Source organism: Ambystoma mexicanum, chromosome 2q (genome assembly GCF_040938575.1).
Source record: "Ambystoma mexicanum isolate Mex_15411 chromosome 2q, UKY_AmexF1_1, whole genome shotgun sequence".
Classification (NCBI taxonomy): Eukaryota; Metazoa; Chordata; class Amphibia; order Caudata; family Ambystomatidae; genus Ambystoma; species Ambystoma mexicanum.
Window position 1 is genome coordinate 402,213,314 of NC_090924.1, and position 25,013 is coordinate 402,238,326.

General features: G+C 48.7%; 1 protein-coding gene across 3 annotated transcripts in view; it reads right to left on the reverse strand.

The window, feature by feature from the left end:
- Window positions 1–19,085, reverse strand: part of LOC138569445 (leucine-rich repeat neuronal protein 1-like) — a 131,258-nt gene extending 112,173 nt beyond the window's left edge. For 2 of the 3 annotated variants that reach the window (XM_069647419.1, XM_069647420.1), the window contains exon 1: window positions 18,922–19,079. The gene's annotated coding sequence lies outside the window, so the exon portion shown is untranslated. Of the gene's footprint in view, window positions 1–18,921 lie in introns of all 3 variants that reach the window. The other variant, XM_069647421.1, reaches the window with a different exon arrangement.
- Between the last annotated feature and the right edge of the window lie 5,928 nt (window positions 19,086–25,013).

Sequence of the window (25,013 nt, forward strand, 5' to 3'; positions counted from 1 at the left end):
CAGTCTCTCCGCCGCCTCCAGTCTTGATGCTGGCCATCACCGCCAAGATTGGCCACCAACCCACAGCCAGGGGGATCCCATCACTCGCAGTCTCTCCACCGTCTCCAGTCTTGATGCTGGCCATCACCGCCAAGATTGGCCACCAACCCACAGCCAGGGGGATCCCATCACTCGCAGTCTCTCTGCCGCCTCCAGTTTTGATGCTGCCCATCACCGCCAAGATTGGCCACCAACCTATAGCCAGGGGGATCCCATCACTCGCAGTCTCTCCGCCGCCTCCAGTCTTGATGCTGGCCATCACCGGCACCATGGCCACCAGCCCACAGCCAGGGGGATCCCATCACTCGCAGTCTGGCCGCACTATTGCTCCTAGTTTGGCAAATCCGTCTTTCCCATCACGGCCCCTGCCCTTCCATCACTCGAGAGCAGGGGGCGTACTCTCCTATGGGCCAGTGGCAAGCTGCAGCTTTCTGCAGACCTGTGCATGTGGCAGCGCTCCAGGGGTGTCTGTGTGAGAGCAGGTGACAGCTCTTCGCCCCCACCAGAAATGGTCGCACTGCTCCAACGGGACGTCGTGGCCTTGCACAGCAGATGCCACAGACACAGCCTTCGGCCATTGGTCCTTCCCAGCAGTGCCATGCCGCTGCCCTGCGCCCGTAGAGTTATCGGCCTCCCGCACCGGTGTGTCGAGGCCCCACATTGTGGTGTCGAGATGCATTCCCTGTGGTGTCCATGGACCCTCATTTGTGGAGATGCGGTCATCGTATGTGGTGTCTTTGAACACACTCCCGTACGGTTCCTGTATCCTTCACATAACACCGCAGGGGTGTCCGTGGTCTCACACCTGAGTGTTGCAACGCCCTTTTTTGTGGCATGACTGCGACTACTGTGGTTTCCATTACATCTCCCTAAGGTGTCACTATGTTCCCTTCTGTGGTGTCACTGTCACTATGCCATCTACAAGTGTGCTCCTAGACCCTCTCTGTGGTGTCACTGTCATCTACAGTTGTGCCCCTAAACCCTCCCTATGGTGCCACTGCGCCTTCCCTCGGCTATCCCTCATCCCTCACGGTGCTGTGCTCTTCCCTCTGGCGTCAATGTGTCGTATTCTGTGGTGTCACTGTGTTCCCAGCCACTCATATATGTTCTATAATCCTCAGAGTAACATGCACACTGCCTCTACTGTGTGTTCTTGAACTCTCCACTGTAGCATGTTCCCAGCCACTCGGGTATGTTCTATAATCCTCAGAGTAACATGCACACGCCTCTACTGTATGTTCTGGAACTCTCCACTGTAGCATGTTCCCAGCCCCTCATGTATGTTCTATAATCCCCAGAGTAACATGCACACTTCCTCTACTGTATGTTCCGGAACTCTCCACCGTAGCATGTTCCCATCCTCAGACTAAAATGCACACTGCCTCTACTGTACGTTCTGGAACTCTCCACTGTAGCATGTTCCCAGCCCCTCATGTATGTTCTATAATCCCCAGAGTAACATGCACACTTCCTCTACTGTGTGTTCTGGAACTCTCCACTGTAGCATGTTCCCAGCCACTCATGTATGTTCTATAATCCTCATAGTAACATGCACACTTCCTCTACTCTATGTTCTGGATCTCTCCATGCAGCATGTTCCCAGCAACTCATGTATGTTCTATAATCACCAGAGTAACATGCACAATGCCTCTACTGTATGTTCTGGAACTCTGCATGCTAGCATGTTCCCAGCCACTCATGTATGTTCGATAATCCTTAGAGTAACATGCACACTGCCTCTACTGTATGTTCTGGAACTCTCCACTGTAGCATGTTCCCAGCCACTCATGTATGTTCTATAATCCTCAGAGTAACATGCACACTGCTTCTACTGTGTGTTCTTGAACTCTCCACTGTAGCATGTTCCCAGCCACTCGGGTATGTTCTATAATCCTCAGAGTAACATGCACACGCCTCTACTGTATGTTCTGGAACTCTCCACTGTAGCATGTTCCCAGCCACTCGGATATGTTCTATAATCCTCAGAGTAACATGCACACGCCTCAACTGTATGTTCTGGAACTCTCCACTGTAGCATGTTCCCAGCCACTCAAGTATGTTCTATAATCCTCAGAGTAACATGCACACTGCCTCTACTGTATGTTCTGGAACTCTGCATGGTAGCATGTTCCCAGCCACTCATGTATGTTCTATAATCCTTAGAGTAACATGCACACTGCCTCTACTGTATGTTCTGGAACTCTCCTCTGTAGCATGTTCCCAGCCACTCATGTATGTTCTATAATCCTTAGAGTAACATGCACACTGCCTCTACTGTATGTTCTGGAACTCTCCACTGTAGCATGTTCCCAGCCACTCATGTATGTTCTATAATCCTCAGAGTAACATGCACACTGCCTCTACTGTATGTTCGGGAACTCTCCGCTGTAGCATGCATGCTCCCAGCCACTTGGGTATGTTCCATAATCCTCAGAGTAACATGCACACTTCCTCTACTGTGTGTTCTGGAACTCTCCACTGTAGCATGTTCCCAACCACTCATGTATGTTCTATAATCCTCATAGTAACATGCACACTTCCTCTACTTTATGTTCTGGATCTCTCCATGCAGCATGTTCCCAGCAACTCATGTATGTTCTATAATCACCAGAGTAACATGCACACTGCCTCTACTGTATGTTCTGGAACTCTGCATGGTAGTATGTTCCCAGCCACTCATGTATGTTCTATAATCCTCAGAGTAACATGCACACTGCCTCTACTGTATGTTCTTGAACTCTCCACTGTAGCATGTTCCCAGCCACTCATGTATGTTCTATAATCCTCAGAGTAACATGCACACTGCCTCTACTGTATGGTAACCCTCCACGGTAGCAGGATCTCTGCAGCTGGGCTACTTAAATGCCCCCATCATCTCTCCTCCCCCGCACTGTACCAAACTCTGCAGTGAGGCATTTCTACCCCTACCCTATCACTCTGCCTGTCTACTTCAGTGATGGGTTCTCCAGGACAGTCTCTAACTGGACGTTAGACCTCGCCAGTGACGGTCGCCAGGTGTGCACCCCTTTCAACTGCAACATGGCGGCAAAAGGAGATTCAGAACATGGAAGGCATTCAAGCATTTGGCACAGGAATGCCAGGGAACGAGTCAACGTACACGTTTTTTGAGGCTGACTTGTTTACTGTAAGGCACTTGGGTGAGGTCGTTTGCAGAAACACAGTCACTCGCCACTGATGCCACTCGGCCTATGGGCACCCACAGGCGGCCAGTGATCCTATTCCGGTGCCCGTTTGGGGCCAGTTTGTACTATACGCAGAGCTTCTGATCCAAGCTCCAGGCCTGTCGCCTAATAATTATGAAACCAAGCGCACTCCTGCGTTTGGGATGCAAAGGACCTTTTTGAGTTGAAACCCGTCTAGTCCGACCTCGCCAGCATCGGTAGGGGAATGAACAGGCCACACATTGTAATGTATATGTGCAGGTGCATACCCCAGGCACAGCTATAAAGGACAGCGCCGGAAAATGCGTGGGCCCATCCGAGCCTCGCCACACTTAAAGGACCAGCGGCCGTTCTGTGATTCGGTGACCCCCAGCATTAGCTTCCCTGAAGGTCAGAGTGTCATGAAATCGCACTACCGCCCCCTTTGGACCTCCTGGTCCGTTTGACAACGTGCCAGAATGTTCCCCACACCCTCTCAACATGGCGGATGCCGCTCCTTGATGAGCGGTATAGTTTCAAGCGCGCCTAGATAAGCGCCACGCCGCTGCGGTTCTGCGCGTATCAATGCGCTCACAATCCTTGTTCGAGTGTAGTCCCTCATGTTCGCTCCTAGGAATTTCCTTCACCTATTTGTGCCTTCCTGGTTTTCAGCTACCGCGTCCGCGGCTCTCCATCCAGGACTGCTCTCGCGGTTGCCCTTGGACCGCCTCACCGCTTACCCAGGATTTCCAGAGCTTCCGGACCTCAACTGTGACTGTGGCCCACCGCGTCCGCGGCTCTCCATCCAGGACTGCTTCCGCGGTTGCCCTCGGACCGCCTTACCGCTTACCCAGGATTCCCGGAGCTTCCGGACATCAACTGCGGCTGCTGTCTACCACCATCCGCGGCTCTCCATCCAGGACTTCTGCAGTTGCTTTCGGACTGCCACAATTGAACACTGAACTCTAAGTTACCTGCCATAGACAGTGTGGCGTCTCCTGAAGCCAGTCCTTACCTCCACGAGACCCGCAGCTCCAGGAAACGTGGGCAGCCTGATACAACAAGAAAGAAGCCTATCAAGCCTAAACAGGTGAGCCCTCAAACCAGTCGTGACACAGAGGGCCACACGGCTCCATGTCCACATGGAAAGGCGTTTCCATATCTGCTCTTTTCTTTTATCATCTATTCTGACGTATCTCGCTAGCCAACTTGAACGAAGAGAAGACTGCCAGCTTCTTTCATGGACTTGGAACACTATTCTGTTTATGGTTAGATGCCTGTGATCAGAGCGGAAATATGAGTCCTGAGACATTATGGGGGTCATTACGAGTTTGGAGGTAGCCATGACGCGATTAGCGCCATGGCTGCCTCCAAACCCGGGTCCGGTCTGACGGAATGGGGACTTACCGGGTCATTCCGACCTTGTAGGAACCGGTAAGTCCCCATTCTCTAGACCATTCCCCATTACCATTTGAGCCCCATAGGGCTCAATGGGAATGGGGAAGGCGCTAATAATGGGCCCGCAAATTGCGGGCCCGTCATTTGCTCCAAGGTCCCTTAACGGGACCCGCAGAGAACGGATGGTCAGACCAGCCGTTCCTGCTGGGACCCACTAAGGGACCTCAGAATAGCGCGGTAAGAGTTTACCGGCACTGGCATCCTTACCGGTGCCCGTAAACCCTTACCGCCCAACTCGGAATTACCCCCTATGACCTGTTTCTGACACTGACTCTATATGAATGTGTCCCATTTGTATATAGATAACCATTGTGACATTTTAGGGCTGCAACCGGACATCAGACATGTTGATGGACTCAGAATGCCCCTTATGAGGAAGCGGTCTTGGCTCTGGCTCCACTACTGGAGTGCCAATGCACTAACCACCCTGCTTCTACACTAAAAAAAACCCACTGGGCTAGCCATCCTATGCCCTAACACGCACCCAACACAAGTAACACACACTTACAACACACAAACCTGGACGCTGGACCTTATCCGTATGGACACAACAAGCCAGTGCACGCAACCTTAAATACCAGCCAATCACACATACACACCCCAACACAACAAACAGTCATGCAGAATACATCCCAGGCATTGGACCTTACCTGTACGGATACAACAAGCCAGTGCACACAACCTACCATCTACAAGCCAACACACACAGACGCCAGTTTCTCCTGGTTCTAAAAGTATCCTATCACTCTTGCCTCACTAACCAACCCCATCACTTTCTTGCAGAGCCACGTGAGCGCCTGGAGACTGCCTTTGGGTGGCATCGGTGCGTGGCATAAATCAACATAACATGACATACTGGCCCAAGACTAACAGCAGCCTTCTACCCTAACTGACACAAACATTTCTCCACACCGGCTTGCCTCAGGGGCTGTTTCTCTCTAGCACCCATCGTCCTTCACAAATCAGTGGTGTAACACAAAACGTGGGGTCCCCAAGGCCCCAGAGGCTCGGCAACGTCACACTTCGGGCCGACTTCGACCACCACGCATGCACAATGCGCATGATGATCGTGCTGCTGCAGGGGCACGCTGCGCACTGCAATGCGTGAAAGATGTAATTATGCGTTTTAATCAAACCTTAAATCTTTCATCTAGTGTAGAAACAAGGTGTTTGTGCCTGGTTCATGAGTCCTGACACCCAAATGTACCAGCCAACTCTGTGCGTGGCCAGTAATATTACACACATTAATGATATCAAAGAACACATGTTCATGTTGCTCTGCCAGTATTCCCTTGTAGGAACATTCTCTTGTTGGCCAAATGTAACACCATGTGCCTGTTTGGAATAGGTTAACGGGATGCACATTGCATGACAGGGTCTTTGCTGACACTGTAATGAACTTTAAACAAAAAAATGGTTCTATTCCTCAAACAGGGATAGAAAATGTTTGTTTTTTAAAATCACATTTTACAGTAACAGGCCTTTTAAGGGCCTGCACCGCTGAAATGCTCTCACAGCATCGTTTCTATTTAAAAAAAATGAAAAAAGAAAATTCGGACTCCCAATGCAACACATTTTTTAAATTGAATATTTGCACAGAATTTGTGAAAAAAAGCGTGGGGAGGCCCACGGCAATCCTCCATCATCCCCTCACTTTAATTTATACCCTAACCCCACAACCCCTGTAATCGTTATTTTGTGACTCTTTTTTTGTCACTTGTTATTTTGTACTGATACCCACAGCATCTACTTGGATGCTGGGAGCCTGTAGAAAATGTGTGTCAGGAGAACAGCACTTCTGACACCATTGTATTTAATGCGACTGGCCAGCACATCATTTGAGAATAAGGTGAACTGCGCATTTCCAAAAACGGGGCATCTAAAACCAGCACATCCTTGCTGTATTTTTAGTTGTCCGATTTACTTTGGGGAGGAACTGGCCCAAACGCTACATTAAAAAAAAATGTACAAAATTGTCACAAAATGAGAGGGAAGGAGAGAGAGAGAAGGAGCTCTGTGCCAGATGAGGAGTGATGGAATGGAAAGCAGAGGAAGAGCAGGGGGGCGGAGAGGGAGAGGTAGGCCAGGGGTGAGATCAGTGGGCCAGAAAGCAGAAGGGGAGCAGTTGGCCGGAATGAGGCAGCGAGCTACAGATTGGGAGCAAGGACTGGAGAAGAGTGTGATGGAACGGGAGAAAGGATGCAAGACAAGAGGGAGAAGGAATGAAGGACTGGAGACTGCAGGAGGAACTGGGGAGCACAAGGTGCGAGTTAGAAACGTGGTTGGGAGTGTGGCAAGAACTGGGGAGTGCGAGTTGTTACTTGACCATGTGACAGAACACATGAGAATGCACATAACTGGCAGGATGAGAGATATCGGAACGTAAACTGTAGTGGGGAATTGGTGAGTGTGAGGGATGTTGGTGAGTGGGGTGTGTGGGTGCTTGCCAGATTGTAGAACATAGAGGGAGAATATTTTCACCGTTACAACTGATAATGATCAATAATGTAAATAATATTGAATAGGCATGCACATTCAACCAAAAAAGTAAAGCAAAACAAACACTGTTCTGTCAAGCCAGGAACATCTGAGACTCTTCCTATCAAATTGATACAAAATGTGCAAATGATTGCAACATTGGCTCTCTTGTAGTCTCACACAGTGCCTCTTTCTTTCAACCTGTTAATCTTAGACCCTACAGTCAATAAAACATGCTCCCCACAGATGCCACAATAAATTCAATTTCGTGCCGCAAAATGTTCTTTTTTATGCCACAAAATATTCAATTTCATGCAGCAATATCCTGAAGTGTCTGACTTATCATGCTTCTTTTATCTTAAAGGTGCAGAATAAAATGATGTGGCACAGTAAGTAATAGCTGGGCTGGCCGCATCAACATGCCAATCTCACCACGTAATAACAAATAACATGTTTGCTTTATCATGGATGGATGCCCATTAAAATGTAATGCTACAGTAAGAAATGGCTAGACTTGCTGCACTAAAAGGCCAGCCTAGCCACGTTGGAACACTTACCATGCTTGCTTTATTAGCCATGCGTCACACTTAGATGTAATCGTGAAGATTAGCAACTGAGAGTACACAATGTACTAACCCCCTACTCCTGCTCCCCTCCTACACACATCCATTGTACTATACAAGCCCATGAGCTAGCCAAACTACACACAAACACACACCCAACATAACTAACATGTGCATAAAACAACAATACCAGGCACTGGCCCATACCCCTACGGACACAACAAACTATTATGTACTACTATAACCTTAGACACTAGCCAATGTACACATAAAACACAAAAACACACACCCAACATAACAGATATTCACATACAACAAACATCTCAGGCACTGGGCCTAACCCGTACGGATACACAAGCCAGTGCGCTCAACCACAACCTTAAATACCAGCCAATTTACACATAAAACACACAAACACACACCGAACATAACATTCACATACAACAAACAACCCAGGCATTGGGCCTCACCCATACCGATACAACAAGCCAGTGCATGCAAACAACTCATCTGCAACCCAACACGCACAGATGCCAGTTTCTTGTGGTTCTGGACCTATCCTATCCCTGTACCCTCACTAACCAACCCTGTCCTCTTTCTTGCAGAGCCACGTGAGTGCCTGAAGACCACCCCAGGGTGGTAGAGGTGCATGGTATAAGTCAACATAACATAAATGCTCAGTAAAAATTGTCATACTATCGTAAGAAATGGCTAGACTGGCTGCACCAAAATCCAATCTAGCCATATAACAACACATATCATGCTTGCTTTATCATGGATCTTGTTTGGGCTGGGTGTAGGGAAATTGTTGATCTATGATAATCAGTCTAAACAAAATGCTGGCTGTTTCGAATTGAATGCTATTTTTTTGTATACAAATATGAATAAAAAGATATGGTTACAAAAATGCCCTAGTAGCGCACACCCCTCTCCACCTCTCGGCCACCAAAATAAGTTAATTTGCAGTCTGCCCAGCACAAACACAGTCACATACAACATTCACTCGCTCGTTCACCCGTACACTCGCCCCTGCTATGCCACCGATGGCAACTCCTCTAACCTAGTCTACCCTTGAAATATAGCAGGTATTCATGCAACACAACACCTTCTCCTATTACTCACGCAGGCTGGGGTGATGCCTCTGGATGTCATCCAGCGTGAAGTATCTTGACCATCCAGGGATCCCCACTTACATAACATGCACCCCCACAGGTTTTGGAATTTATTTTATTTGGGGTATATATCGAGGGTGCCTACCTTCGTGAAGCAGTGGAGCGCTGTATAACACCAGGTGAAAACGGATACAGTAAGGGGGAAGAAGATACGGCAGGGCGGCTACATTACAGCTAAGCAACAGGCGCAGTCTACAGTGCACGAGTAAGTGCTCCTAGAAGAGGTGGGGGGGTCTTACACTCGCAGAGTGGGGTCTTTAGTACAGACTCACAGAAAAGCACCATTTCTCTGGCTTTCCTTGCACTGCCATTTAGTAGCCCGAACCTTGCCCTCCTCCTCTTTCTACCCTTACAACCACCAGGCAGCCCCCTTTTAGGAGACCCAAAGCACCAAGAGAACATGCAAATGGCAGATCTCGTGCTATAGAAGAGCCAATCACATAACGTAACATAACAATGGAGCGGCAGAGTAACCTAGGAGACCTAGGAAGCAGCATCCGGAGCAGAACCCTCGGCTGACTGTGATACAAGTGTACACAGACTCTGGAGATAAACCACCTTCAGTGGGCACTTCATTGGCACACTCTGAGCCCTGCTTATGAGTGAGGCACAGAACTACCCTACCAAACCTCTGCTATATGCGCCCTCTGTCAGTGGGCTTCAACCCGTGGGCCTGGCTCCCCTAGGGGGCCGGGAAGATGTCCGGGGTGCCGGTTTTTCAGAGAAAATACTAGCATTTGGTAGGGTCCTGGCAGCATTACTTTTACTTAAAGGGCACTCTGCAATAAAACTACGCTGGACACCCCTGGCGGAGTAAGTCCCATCCTCCAGTTCAGTGTGCCTGCGTCAAAGAGCGGACACTCCATGCCAATATGCCACTGGCCTGTGGTCCAGCTTTATGACAATGCAGCGAATGGGCATGACCAATGTTACTAGCGCATGGGGTTTCAAATACACCCACTTGTCACACATGTTCCCTAGCGTGTGGCCCTAGGTACTACTCAAACTGCCAAGAGAATCACAAATGACAACTTGCCAATGTGGGTTACTGTTTTCTTTGCCAAGCCTATTTGTTTTGTTGCAGTCAGAGACTGGCGCGCATCTGTCCCTATTTTCCGATGGCGGGAAAGAGTGGTATGTTCCTTTGGATTGTTAACACGCCAACTCTGCCCAGCTCTGTGGTGGCAGAGCGCGAGTTCGGCTTCACTAACTCTGCCCATTGATTCCGCTGATTTTGACCCCAGAATGTTTAACTGACGCCCCCATCTCGGCAAGGCTTGAAGGTGCTGTGACGTCCATCTTATGTCTTTGACAAGGACATGGATAATATCGACGCCCCGACAAAGGCAAGGGACCCTACCAATCCATCATGGAAGGAGACGGGCTGACTACTGGGGTGATGTTTAGTTTCAAACCCCTCGAATGGCGCATCAGGTGGTTATTGCTACGTGATGCAGCTGGGGATGGGCAGACTCCTGACCGCTCTACTTCGATGACCACAAGTGCTCAACGTTTAGGTTAATAGGCCTGGATAAACGGAGGAGAGGCGGTGTCATGGGGGTTCTCTTGCCTCTGGAGAGCAAACAAATTTAGAACTTCATTGGCATCAAGGGGCAAAGATCTGGTCTTGGTTTAAGGCAACCGATTTCACAGAAATGGCACACCTATTTTTTCATATAAATACCATCTGTGATCTGAATGATTAGAGGAAGAGTGCAGGCTGCCTTTAAAAGGAAGCAAAGCTGTGCCGGGTAGACCTGATTGCAGGGACCCACTTGGCGCCATGTTGTGGCTCAAGAGTTGGCGTTGCTGCATGCTGCCAGCGTGCACATGTCCGCACCACGGTCTCTGGAGCAGGGTCGCTGCAGTTCCTCTGGGAGGAAGGGGCTCCAGTCTGCTAGGTGAGGGGAAGCAAGATGGCCTGGAGAGCAGGGGTGTTGTTAGTTCTGGTATGACCCGAGATCTTCCACAACTGCCTCATCCTAGGCATGGCTTTGTCTTCGAGGGCCCACCAGTTTTCTGAAAACCTCTTCTCCAAAAACGGCCAAACATAGATGGATTCACAGGCGGCCAGAATGGAGAGGGATATTAACACACACAGAGCAAAAGGGAGGCACTGGTGGGGAAAGGAGTGCAACGTGTTCCATGAACATCTCCCTCCGCAAGAAAGGGGGTGGTCAACTTGTGGAGAATGGGAAATTAGGATTTGGTGCCATACCGGTTACATGTCTTTCCATCGAAGATTAATACCATTGAATCTTTTCCATTGAAATATGTTACATCGAATTCCCATAAATGAAGTGCAAAGTGCTTATGCATCAAAACCCTTTCATTGAATAGGGGTTTCGTTATATAAACACTTTACATTTTTGCATGGAAAGTCTATGAAACATGCATAACGTTATAATGTTACAGGGAGCTGTCCAGTGCTGAAATCTAGAAGGTATTTCAGCACTGGCCAGCTTCCTCTAGCTTGTGGTGTTTATTGTTAATGGGGGGGTCTCCCCCACCAAACCTCCATCAACCCCTAGGGGTCCTACCCCTAACCTCCCACCTACCCCCATTTTCAAAATGTAACCCTTGTCCAGTGCTGAAATATTTAATGTATTTCAGCACACGCCAGATCTCTCTAACTTCTGGTGTTTATTGTTTATTGTGCCCAACGCCCCAAACACCCCACAACCCCCAGGGATCCTCCTCCCCTAACCCCCCCAACCCCAATTTTCAAAAATTAATTCTTTCCTCAACTCAATGAATTTCCAACCCAAATACATCGATTTTAAAGGTATGTTTGAGTTGGAAATACATCAAAACTCATTCCATGAATATGCTTTTCGATGAAAAAGCATTTCAATTAATGAATTTCGATGGATAATGATTCAATGGAAATTATTTTGATGGAAAGACTGCATACCTGCCATACCATGGGCAAAAACCAACTACCATAATAATAGGGAACCCATCCCTGTATTTGTGGCCAACATTGCTCAGATTAACAATTGTGTTAGCTCACATGGGCCGACACTCCCCCATGCCCTCCTTATGTCCCTCCCACCTTGCAGCGGAAATCAAGTGTTACTCAAAAAACCCTTTGCCTGCACTTCTTGACAATATTCAGACAATCCAGTCACCATGCGCGCAGACAGAGCCATCTACCTCATAGTTTCTACTCACGGTGCTTGCAGCTCAATGGTTTGGGGTCGTAGCACGTTACAAATCAGAGATTATGGCCGGTGCTAACGGCAACAAGCCATGGCATGTGGGGACCCTACCGGGTGGCGACAGTCCATGGGCCTCAGTAAAGGCCATTGCTTTTGCAAGCCTGCTAACTTGGGCTGCGGTCGGTTCCCACCTGATAGGACCCGGCACATGATGACCCGGCACATGATGATGAATTGCCCCAGGCACACCTTGGAGCGGGTGCTAAACCAGTCAAGTGCGAGAGAACACAGGCTTTATGCAAGTCTTTCCCGATTCACTTCCCACGCGCAACAGCCCCTTGCTGATTACTTCAGAACTTCTGCTGCTCATACCCCCCCTCGCCCCTCAATGACTCTGCCAGCCTCCACTGTATTGCCATCACCTCCCCGACGCTCTTTGTCTACCATGGAATCTCTCTTTGGCTACCATGGAAAGTGGCTCTGTGCAGAGCCCCCTTTCACATCTCCCATGGCAGCCATGTTGAGTTGGGCATGTTTTATTTGATGGGGCGCCATGAATCAAGGGTGACACTAGTTTGGTTTCAGGTATGTTACTGGGGATAATGACCTTGGGGGCGGGTCGGAGAGGCCAGTTGCCCTCTGTACTTGCCCTTGGTGCACTCAGGCCCCTACTTTGAGAAGGCGCCAGTTACCGGTCCATACATCCTGTCAGAGTGGCCATTATTGCCATATTAAACCCATGACAAGTGTTTCAGGTTCCTTTCTTTTGAAATAATGTTCTTTGCAAATGTACAGACATTAATGAATAAATAATTCGATTTTAATAGCACACAGTATAATGAATATGCTGTTGGAGTGGAGTACAGCCGAGCAGGCATCTAGCTGCATGTTACTACTCCTTGTAAACCACAAAGTCGATTTGTAGACATTTCAATGTACTACCTACAATATCATAAGGAATAGAATATAATTGTATCACATTTTTATTTTTCATTTGTATTTTGTTATTATTGTAACATATGGAGGGACTCATAGTTCTGTGACATTACGAAACAGGGACAAGTGGCCAGATGTTTTAAAATACAACTCCCATCAGCCCGAATCACCATAGTCAATGGGGAGGGCTTGTGGTTGTAAAAGTCCACAACATCTGGAGAGGTTGCAGACCTGTGTAATAAAGGGATTCGACCTTTGACGTTATACCCTCTCACTGCTCTGGCAACACCTTTGACTCCACTATCCTTATAACATACATGCACACGGATTGTTCACCATTACACACCCTTCAGGACACTGAGTACTGCCGCTCTAGTCCTTGTTCCCGGCTTCATAAGAAAAAGACAAGGAGGGCCATCTTTCTCAATATTGGCTGCCAAACTTGGGGCCTCCCTACCCAAACAGCTTCGAGTGGAAGCAAGCCTTCATCCATTCAGGAAACAACCCAAAACCTAGCTCTTCAACTCAGCAAACTGGATATACACCAAGGAACGTAGCGCAACCCAACTGGAAACGGAGGCTTCCTTATGCCTGACTTCAGAAAGCATCTACGCACTTAGACGACCAAACAGAGCAAGGCTCTCTGGCGGAGACTAGGCTGCTGGGGCACTTGCTTATGGAGACTCAATCGCAACCAGGGTTGCCTCGCTCAGATGCCCACCGCCTCTCTTTTACACTCTACATCAGACCACCATCTTCTGAAACAGAGCACGCCTCTCTGGGGGAGACTAGGCTGCTGGGGCACTTGCTTATGGAGACTCAATCGCAACCAGGGTTGCCTCGCTCAGATGCCCACCGCCTCTCTTTTACACTCTACATCAGACCACCATCTTCTGAAACAGAGCAAGCCTCTCTGGAGGAGACTAGGCTGCTGGGGCACTTGCTTATGGAGACTCAATCGCAACCAGGGTTGCCTCGCTCAGATGCCCACCGCCTCTCTTTTACACTCTACATCAGACCGCCATCTTCTGAAACTAAGCAAGCCTACGGAGGAGACTAGGCTGCTGTATTATTAGCTTATGGAGACTCAATCCCAACCAGGGGTTGCCTCGCTCAGATGCCCACCGCCTCTCTTTTACACTCTACATCAGACCGCCATCTTCTGAAACAAAGCAAGCCTCTCTGGTGGAGACTAGGCTGCTGGAGCACTTGCTTATGGAGGTATTACCCAAATTGTTCGTTTACAATTGTTCGAATGAACAATTGACCGAATTTAAAGGGTCACAATTGACCTTTTCACAATTAACCATATATATATATACACATTATATATATATATATATATATACTATGTATATATATATATATATATACATATATATATATATACATATATACATATATACATATATATATATATATATATATATATATATATATATATGGGGTTTGGTGTGGGTGGGGTTGTGGGGGGTTTCCCCCCCACATATATGTTACAATTGACCTTCACAATTCGGTCAGTTGAGAAAAGGTCAATTGTAATTCGAACAGTTGTAAAACAAACAATTTGTATACAACCCTTATGGAGACTCAATCCCATCCAGGGTTGACTTGCTCAGATGCTCACCGCCTCTCTTTTACACTCTACACCAGACCGCCATCTTCTGAAACAAAGCAAGCCTACGAAGGAGACTAGGCTGTTGTATTACTAGCTTATGGAGACTCAATCCCAACCAGGGGTTGCCTCGCTCAGATGCCCACCGCCTCTCTTTAACACTCTACATCAGACCGCCATCTTCTGAAACAAAGTGAGTTGTTACAATTGCACCGGAAGCAATCACTGACCACCTTGCCTGTCCCATTCCTGCCTTCCTCCCACTAATTACTCACTGCTAAAATCTTTTCTGGTTTGCACAAGATACACACCCCATCAGACGACCCACAAGGTTTAGCCCACTAAACGCAGACAGCTTCCCCAGCAACTTTCCACTCTGCTCCATTGCACCCACAGCTACTCTTTGAATTGTGGGACTGTATTTACGGCTAAGACACCCCGGGGTATCGTCCCCGCCCAAACACTGTAAAAACCATACCAGCATATAGGCAACAGGTCACAAAGGTCACTCCTCAAAAACAGCTGTTCTGCTCCTGCTTATGCAGATAACAAGGGGGGGGTGGGAGACTCTCTGCCAGACATGATTCTTGGTTACAGGAGCCTTACCAAGAGTCTTTAGCTCACTATCTTTCACAGAGAAGAAATATCCCAAACATATCAGTCTTTGTCCTGCCCTGGGGCAGTCCAGCACCGAAATGCTAGGCAATTCTCCTCTGAACAAGAGTACCAACAGCATCCCCTGACACGTGTTTCGGTCTGGTTGGACCTCATTAGTAGGGTGTAGCTGTGCCTTTCTAAGAATGGTGAGCAAGGGGTCCACGTCTGGATTCCCCTAGTAACTTAGGGTGAGACCCAAAGTTACTTGAAACATGCAGATAACAAGGGGGGTCCTGGGAGACTCTCTGCCAGACATTAGTCCTGCTTACGAGAGACTTACCCAGAGTCTTTAGCTCACTATCTTTCACAGAGAAGAAATATCCCAAACATATCAGTCTTTGTCCTGCCCTGGGGCAGTCCAGCACCAAGATGCTAGGCAATTCTCCTCTGAACAAGAGTACCAAGAGCAACCCCAGCTCCTGCTTATGCCACCATCTCACTGATGCTGCCCCACCCCACTGTTTTCCTTACAGATCCGCCTCCAGCAAGGCCAGCCTTATAGGCAAAAGGGCGCTATATACGTGCGCTTACCTTACCACAAGACAAGACCACAGATGAACCCATTAAAGTCTAGTTGTGACATCACCAGTCGCCTACAATAAGACAATGGCATCACCACCCAAGTGTAATAGTGTATTGCATCACGTGCTGCTGTTGTCTGGGCCAGACACAGCAGCATTCCAGCTGCCACTAGTCCAACTGCATGACCTAGCTTTCCAGAAGCCTTTATCCTAAATGAAAGTGCTGGGACAACTGACTGCCGTTACTTTTCAGTACTATCTTTACTTATTGTACTGCTGGAGTTTAGTGCAGAAGTATGGTGATACATCTGTGCCATTTCAAAAGGCAACTGCATTTACATTAAACTGCTGAAAATATGTGAGTGCGATGTGTTTAAAAAGCGGCATATTGTGCCCTCACTAGACCGATGTCATGTGTGTTCTACATTTTAACTATTGGGGGGTCTCTGGTATTGGATCTTGCCAGAGGATGAAGGGGGTGCCAGTGTGGCCATGCATTATTAGGAATGACCCCCCCACCCCCCAACCTTATGTCATAGGGTTATTTCACGATATATGATATGATAAAATGCATGTTTGCATCCCAGCATTGAAGGGGACCCCCACCCCGCCCAGCTACTATAGGGCTTTGCATTCTTGACCCCCCCCCCTCCAACCCCCCATGTCATTTCATCACTGAGGCCTACACATAGATCTGCCGGAGCCCCCAAACTTTCCCTGCACAGCTGTCTCCTGCTGTAGGGTTGCCTCTGCACTGTTGCAATGCACCTCAGACCCGACCCAATGCACCCCAACCCTGACCGGCAATACCCCCACGTAGTACAGGACTGAGTTAATACAACCAACCCAAAAAGTTTTCACTGTAGGGTGAAAACTTTTTGGGTTGGTTGTATTAACTGGACCCTGGTTTGGGTTCTTCGTTAGCTGCTAGTAGCTTTTATACAGTTGTGTGTTGCCTAATTCTTTTGTGTGAACATTATCTACTAAGGGCAATACCCTGTCAATCTATAGAATTTGCCCCATTGTTTGGTCAGTACAGGACTGAGGCCGAGCTCCGGGAATGCGCCTCGGCACTCCTCTACCGTAAGTCCAGCTGTAAAACACATGCGCTGCTCTGCCGCGGCCCCTCGTCCGTGTTCATGCCCGCTGTTATAGTACGGAGGGCCACACACATGCATCATAGCACCGGGCTCAGTGACCCACGCTACCAGCGTCTGCGCCAGGCCCGAGATCTCCCTCCAGCTCCGCCAATGCACCTCAGTCCTACTTCAACACTGTCTGCTACGGGGAGCGGGGAGTATTACACCCTTGGCTAGGGAGGCAGTTCGACCGGTGCACCGCAGCAATGACCCGCCCTACCCCCCCAATACAGGTGCTCAGTCCTGCACACATATCTAGCAAGTCACCAGCATGCCCTCGCCCTTCTGAGGTCCCACACTGAGCACCACAAATGCGGGCAACAATGATGGGAATGAGTACGAAGCGCTCTGAAGCGGAAATTCCCGGTATGCAGCACTATATACAACACCAGGCATTATTATTATTATATTACCCTGGCCCCCGGGGCTCCCCCCCCCCCTTGAACGTCACACTCTCTCCTTGCCCGCTGAAGCTCGGAATGTGCATTATAATGATTAATAATGTATTGCATTCGCCCAACGCGATCGAGAGTGGTGCGCGTCTGTACGCCTGCCTGGTCTCATTTGTGTCGCCTGCTCTCCGGAGGTCCCACATCCCCCCCCCCCCCCCCCAGAACCCACTGGCTCCCTCCTCCACCACCCCCCTCCCCTTCTCTTCCAGCTTCCCTTTGGGACTCTGCTGCATTAAGTGCTTGCGGGCTGAAAAATGCCCACGCACGCGAGTATAAATCAAGCAACACAACATTCGATGGCCGTATAAATAACCTCGGCTCGGCTGTCAGTCAGGGCCTGTCGACTGCCCAAGGAAATCGGGCCCCTCGCCAAAGACAAGGAGAACGAGGAGGTATATCATTGGAGGGACGTGGGATTTGCCCAGAGGGTGCTGTGGAGTTCACCATGGAGCAGTGACCCGCACTGCTGCCTTAGTTTGGAGCTACCTCGCCGGCATGTCCCATTACGGACCCTGCGCAGCAGCGCAGCACGCGATTACTGGCGATCCCTGATCTCTACGACCCTCGCATCAGAACCGCCCACCGTCAGAGCCGGCCCTGGGATGTCACCGTTCACATGCTTCTGTTCTGTATTCAGTAACTGCATGTAACCTCTTTGCATGCACGTTTTGACTTGGTAGATAAGGGGACAAGATGCAGAGGGATAAGGTGCTTTGCCCAAGATCACAAAGTGTGTTCAAGTGATAAAGCCAGGATTGGGACTGTGGTGTGATCGTCGTTCTACAGTAATGCCCGAGCTTGCATACATAAAACAGGAGTTTAATATGCATTGGGCAGAACGAAAGGACTAGTAAAGTGCCGTCTGGAAACGTAGTCACCTCGAGGCACCTGCAGGTTTGAAGCGGGCGCACCCTCCTGCCCTTGCCTTAGCTGAGTGTATAGGGAGCTCTGGCACTCCTAGCACACGGGCTACCAATAGGAGCCAGGCCAGAGGGAAGCCTGGCACGAGAACATTCATTGGTAAATGCCCTCCACTTTAAGGAAGAGAATCCGCCGCCCCCGCCGCTTGGCTTCCTGGCAAAGGCCTGGTTCCGGGGAGCAGGAATGAAGCCATTCCGACGCACGCTGCCTCTGCAGCCGCCTGGGCATTTCAGGACAGCGAGGTGCCTCTGCGGAGCGGCAGAGGCAGTGGAATGCCCCTAGCTCTGCCCTACGGCCATTCAGATGGCCAGAGCTATACCGAAATCTCATTGGCAGTAATTCTCCGGCACGCGCTGCCTGGATGTGGTACGGCTAGCGGCTGGACTCCCTGGCGCTTGACAAATGACCCCATGCCACCAGAAGCAGCTCTTGGCCTTCATTTGAGAAGCCAATGAATTCTGAGCGCAGCAGCCCTGGTCCAATTTACCTTAAACGATTGGACGCAAGTACGCGGTGACACTGGGCTGTAAAAGGAAAACACTGGACTCGAGCGTGCGCAAGAGTTGCTACGCTCTGGCAGTCGCAATTCAAATCAAGGGCGGCGCTGGCAGGGGCAGGGCTCCAGCCTGACAGAAAAACCCTCCTTACCTGAGAGTGTGATGGGAGCACTCTTTTGCAGGTGCGTCGAGAGGTGCTACATCCAGGGGGTCCCTGTGCCACTTCTCTTCGGGTCAGCTTCTGATCTCTGCTGCCCTGGCAGCTGCCGCCTGTTATCAGGCTGTGCAGAAAAGGGCGTGTGGAGTCATGAGCCCCCTCTGGATGTGACGGACACCGCCTCCGCCAATCAGGGAGCGGGAGGCACCGGCGGCCTTCCAATGGCGCAGGCAGGGCGGGCCTTGCCGGGAGGGTGATGTCATGGCGCTCTGGGCCGCAGGGATGGAGATTGCACGCTTGATAGGAATAGCAGCTGATGGGGCTCTGAGCTCAGCTCCGAAGATGAGCTCAGCACTAACCCGCCGCACGGGGTGTGCTCACTGCTTGTGGATCAATGTTTGTGTGTGACCCAGTGCGTGGGGTAAACAGAGCGTGTCTTTTACACATGCCCGCATGTCTGCTTTATGTCTGAGCACGCCACCTTCTTATATGTATTTTGTGTTGTGAGTGCATTTGGCCATGTGTAATTCGTTTGTGCTGTGCTCTACCTGCAGTACACACATATCTTGTCACTGTACGCTGGGTGTTGTCTGTGACATGCCTTCTTTTCCCACATAGGAACGTGTGTGGTATACGCCTTGTGACTGAGTGCACGAGCGCGTGTACACACTCGGGCGCCGCGCTGTGTCGGCGTCCTGTGGGGCTGGCGTCTCCCAGATGGCCGGCCAGGCGCACGAGCCATGACAGGAATGGGCGGCATTCTGGAGTCAGGGCGTGGTGGCTTCGTGTTCTGCGCTCCCGAACACTCCGTTTAGCGGCACGTGCGTGACGTGCCCCCCTGGACGCCTCTCCTTGGAGCTCACAGGGTGTCCCCCTGTGGCCGCTTTCCCAGGGGCGCTTGGCCCTTTGTTTACAGGCCGCTTTTGGACGATTGCTGCCAGTCCTAGCTTTATTAGCGACGTTGTACACAATGTTCCGACTTGCCATGTTCCCCGTCTCAGAGGCCGCAGACTGCAGTTCCCGCCATTTCCCGATCTTCGGTCTCGCCATGCACAGCTCTGAGTAATTGCTGGGAACAGATACTTCTATTGATTCTCGCCACGTGAGATACTTCTTGCCTCCCTTGTCTTCTGGTAACTAACACACACACACACACACAACCCCCGCACCCCTCACTCTCTCTCTTTTTCTCTTTATGGTGTATATAAGTACATGAGCTTGTCTGTTATGAACACCAGTTTGCACTCATGCATTCTGTATATAGGTTTCAGGGGGCAGTGTGCCAGCCCCTGCATATGCTCATTGGTGCATGTGTTATGCATCCATGTACAGTGGCAGAGGGAGCTTTTGGATAATAGGGTCCAGTGTGAACCTGGGGGTGCACTGGGCACAAGGGTACTCTAGGGGGCGCAGCCACTGTCCGTGTATCCCAGTTCCATAGCCCCTAACCTGGTGGAGCACTGTATATGAACTGGTGTGTGCTGTGTACACGCTCTCTGTCTTTGTAATTTGTCTGTGCTGTGTGTCTTGTGTTTATCTGAGCTTTTGTGTGACTCTCTTATTCTTGGAACCACACATTAGTGCACTAGTAAAGACATGTTTACCAATTTTGCTCAATCGGATGGCTCATACCATTCCTCGATTTCAGACCTGAGCCCTTGTCAAAGCACTTGTCCTGTTAAGGATCGACTACACCAACAATGTGTAACATTGTATATTGACATGCCATACTACCACACAAAGATACCTCAATGTATACAGATCACATCAGCAAAACAATTTCTCCAGCTCAACTGGAGGGAACACAAGCTCCAACACTAAGAACTCTCTGCTGACAATTCATAGCCCCCTACACCACCGATGCAGCTCTTCAGGTTCAAGGAACAGAATACATCAGTGCAAAGGTCGTCCAATATCAATCAACTTGAAATGGGTTATTTATAACGTGCTTAATACCCAGAGGTTTCTAAGGGCGGACCCGGGGATCGAACCTGTGTTGCTCTGCATTGTCTTGCTTCCAAGAAGAGCACGTTGCCCCTGAGATATCCTCCCGTTGTCAATCAAGGACGCCAAGGGCCAGCGACAATGTACTACTAGAGTCAATCGCTAAGAAGAGAATGAGCTTTCTCCAACATGGTGGCTAAACTCTGGAACGTTCTAGCAAAGGGAATCCCCACAATCCAGTACCACCATAAATTCAGCAAAACGCTAAAGACTTGGCTTTTCAATGGCTAATCAACTGAGAACCCGCCCAGGAACAGGAACCCCACTGCCATTTCATGGCCACCAATAACCCGGACCAAGAGTAAGAGAGCTGCCCACTTTGGACTCTCAACACATTTACAATGGAAGGAAATACAATCTCCTTCCAACCCTAATGTCATACCAGCTCCTCCACGACCATATCACTCTCGAAAAAATGTGACTCACGCCCATGACGCCCCTGACGCCCCTGACGCCCCTGGCTGCTCAATGCGTACCACACCATGTGAGGTGTCCACCTATCCTCGGCACTACCTCACAAGCGAGATTCGCCAAAGAGCCACCCCAAACGGTATCCTGTCATTTTAACGAACGTAAAGGTTTCGAATGGCAAACTTAAAAAAATGTTTTTGTCGAAATGCCATTCTTTCGAATGACAATTTCTTAGAAAAAAATTCGAAAGTGCCGTCAAATTGGGTTAGGGTTAGGGTTGGGGCTTGGGTTAGGGTTGGGGGGGGGGTGGCAGGGTGGTGGGGGGGCTGGGGTGGGAACCCCTCCAATGGGAACCCCCCCCCCCAATATATATGGAGCTGTCCAGTGCTGAAATTACAGTATTGGACAGCTCCATGTAACGTTTCAAAGTTACAAAAAAAAAGCATTGAAATGCCAAAATACACAATAACTTTGATACGTTACATGGAGCTGTACAGTGCTGAAATTACAGCACTGGACAGCTCCATCTTATAAAAAAAGCAGTGAAATGCTACTTTGTCATGTAAAAGTGCATTTAAATTGAAACCAGTCCATGACTATTGTCGACGGATTGGTTTAGAAAGAAATGCACTTTGCATGTTAAATATAGCTTGTCACAGCTTTTGTTTCTGAAACTTTGTCTTCGAAACTTTTGTTTCGAAATTATCACTATAAACCACCCCATACACTTCTCCAAGTGCCGCCTGGCAGATGGGGGTCTCAGGAATACTGTCAAAAGCAACCATATGTGTTGTCTTACGTCTCAATAACATTATCCATGAATCACTCATATTTCTGTACATGAGCTCGACATACACAGAGCCACACACACAGCTTCTTAAAAATCTCTCTCGCCATACAACTAACAACATACCCTACACCTCTGCAAGCAACTTAAATACCACAGCCCCCACGCATTGAATCCTAGCACGATGACACACAAGGTTTCCTTTCTGGTCTGTTTTTATCACATAATACCTAGAACCCCAACGCAGACAGAGCTCAGAGTACTTTCAATCTGCACACATAAAAACAAGAGCACAGCAGTCGTGTACTTGCCCTGTCATAATGACTAATGAAAATCCCCACACACTCTCTTTTAGAGCTGCAGGAGCATCCATGCACCATGCAAACGGCAGCAGCACACAGCATGCATCCTCATAACGTAACATGCATGTGTGCTGTGTTCTCCTGTAAATGCAATGTGAGCTTTAAGCATGGTTACACTTTGTGTTGCGTGCATGCTGTTTCTATGGTCTAAGCATGTGTGCCTATATTGCCTTATTTATATGTTTGTGCTTTGTTCTGGTGCGTTTGTATATGTGATGTACATTACTCGATTAGGGGGCACACACTTTATTTTTGTGACAGGGTTCCGTTGTGTGCATGTGTTGCTGGAATGTCCTCCGCATTGTCCGGTGGCGGGGCCGGTAACTGCCCTGCTTCTCGCTGCAGGAACTTCCCTTTCCCTGGCTGCTCCAGATGCCTATATGCATTTACATTCTACTCTTAGGGCCTCATTACACGGTAGGCGGTAAGGGTTTACCGGTACCGGTATTTTACCGGTACCGGTAAATCCTTACCGCCTTACTACGAGGTCCCTTTGCGGGTTGGTGATTTTAATGCCTGCTTTTTGCAGGCATTAAAAACCAACCCGCAAAGGGACCCAGGGAGCTAATTACGGTACCACAATTTGCGGTGCCGTAATTAGCGCCTTCCCCATTCCCATTGAGCCCTATGGGGCAAAAATGGGAATGGGGAAGGGCAATGGTGGAAGGGGGAATTACCGCCCCGCCAACCTTGGAATGGGGCGGTAATTCCCCTTTCCACCAAGGCGGTGCCGGTATTTTACCGGCATGAACCATGGCGCTAATTGCGCCATGGTTCACCGCCTACCGTGTAATGAGGCCCTTAGACTGCTAAACCCCATCACTTCATCACTATAACATCATCACACCTAACCTGAACTTGGATTTTGCTTCTCCTGGTCCTTACTTCAACAGGGCTTGTTTAATATTTTGACTTCAGTTCCATCCAAACCTTTGGCAAGAGCCATGTCGAAGTAATAAGCAGCTCGAGCGAAACTGTGTTGAAAATCAAAGTCAGTTTATGCTCTAGTGAAATGAATGAGGTGAAGCTCTTGCAGTGCAGTGAAGCTCGTTCACTCATCCCTCCATGTGTGAAACCTACATTTTCTGGCTGCGGCCATGATCCATGATTCCACCGAAAGGCGAGGCGGCCTTATTTTTTATTTATTTTATTTTTGGGATTTGTAGAGCGCACTACAGCCCAGAGGCATCGAGGCGCTGTTGCATGAGATTATAAGAAGGCTTTGTTCTGGGTTACAATGAACAGGAATCCGCACAATGAATTTTCTTAGTTACAAGCACAAGTGGTTCAGAATACGTACTTAGGTCCTAAAATGATCACCAACAGTAAATTACTCCCAACAAACCCAAGCAATGAAGAGGGAAGAAGGGACTCTAGCCATGGCAAAACTAAAGAATAATGTTATTTTTGGCAGCCTCAAAGATACAGACCTATGACTTAAACAGCAAAAAGTCCTTTAATCGGATGAGGTGGATTTGACATTTTAATATTTTCAGCATTTTGGATTTCTAGGTACTTAAATAAAGGTCCCAGGACTTCTCTTGGTATAAATGCTGACCAATTAGAATAGCTGACCATTGCTGCCTACGATATTCCTGATTATCTTGGTTAGAGGGGGCAGTGTAGGAACAGGAGGGAAAGCCTAAATTAGACTTTGTGTCTGCTACCGATGTAGAAGGTTGTCTCCAAGAGAGCTGTAACCCTCTCCTAGTTGCAGACAATACAGACGAGAACTGATGTTCCCCAGCAGTGTTTAAAGGTCTATCTTTGAGACACAGAAAATGAAATATTCCCCCCTCACACTCTGCTATTTATATGTCACCCAAGTTTTCTTGTCTGGTGTGGCAATCTAGAAAAAGGAGGACATGTTATCAAGGGGTTTTATTTAACTTAAAAGCAAATGCCTTTGTAGCCCTATTGCCAAAACGGGAGTTCCCTTCCTAATAAACTATACTAAGGTGCTCGTCAATAGTCCAACTAACAAAAATGGTCCTCTGTCTAAACCTATCCTTTAAACTGGCCCTACCACTCAGAAAACATATTTTAAAAAATAGGCAGTCTCCTGCCTTCAGAGTTGTTCACTGCAATCTATCTCGGGCTCCAAGAATCCCTATTAATTTTGGATCCAATGCTTATCCGTAGAAACCAATTCTCGCTGGTTCAATACTTCTTGTATGTCTTGTCAAAGTCCCAAAAGTTTCTCAAGTTTACAAAAAAGAGTAAAGTTCCTGAAAAGATCAAATGTCCAAGATTTCATAGGTGGAGGGATACCTCCTTAATCCTTCTCCATCACCTGGGTGGATTTCTCCCCACTAGGTTAACATCTGTCTTGGTTGTCTCAGTGTTCCCCTTGACTTTATCCTTCACTTGCTTTATTGGGCCCATTTGGGGTTCTCTGTCCCAATATCTCACTTATTTCCCAGGGGTATTGGTAACCCCTCTTTCTCCAGCATTGGATCTTTCATAGATTCACATGCTGTGAATATTCCCTGTTGTCATGCTGGGAATCCTCGGAAACATAG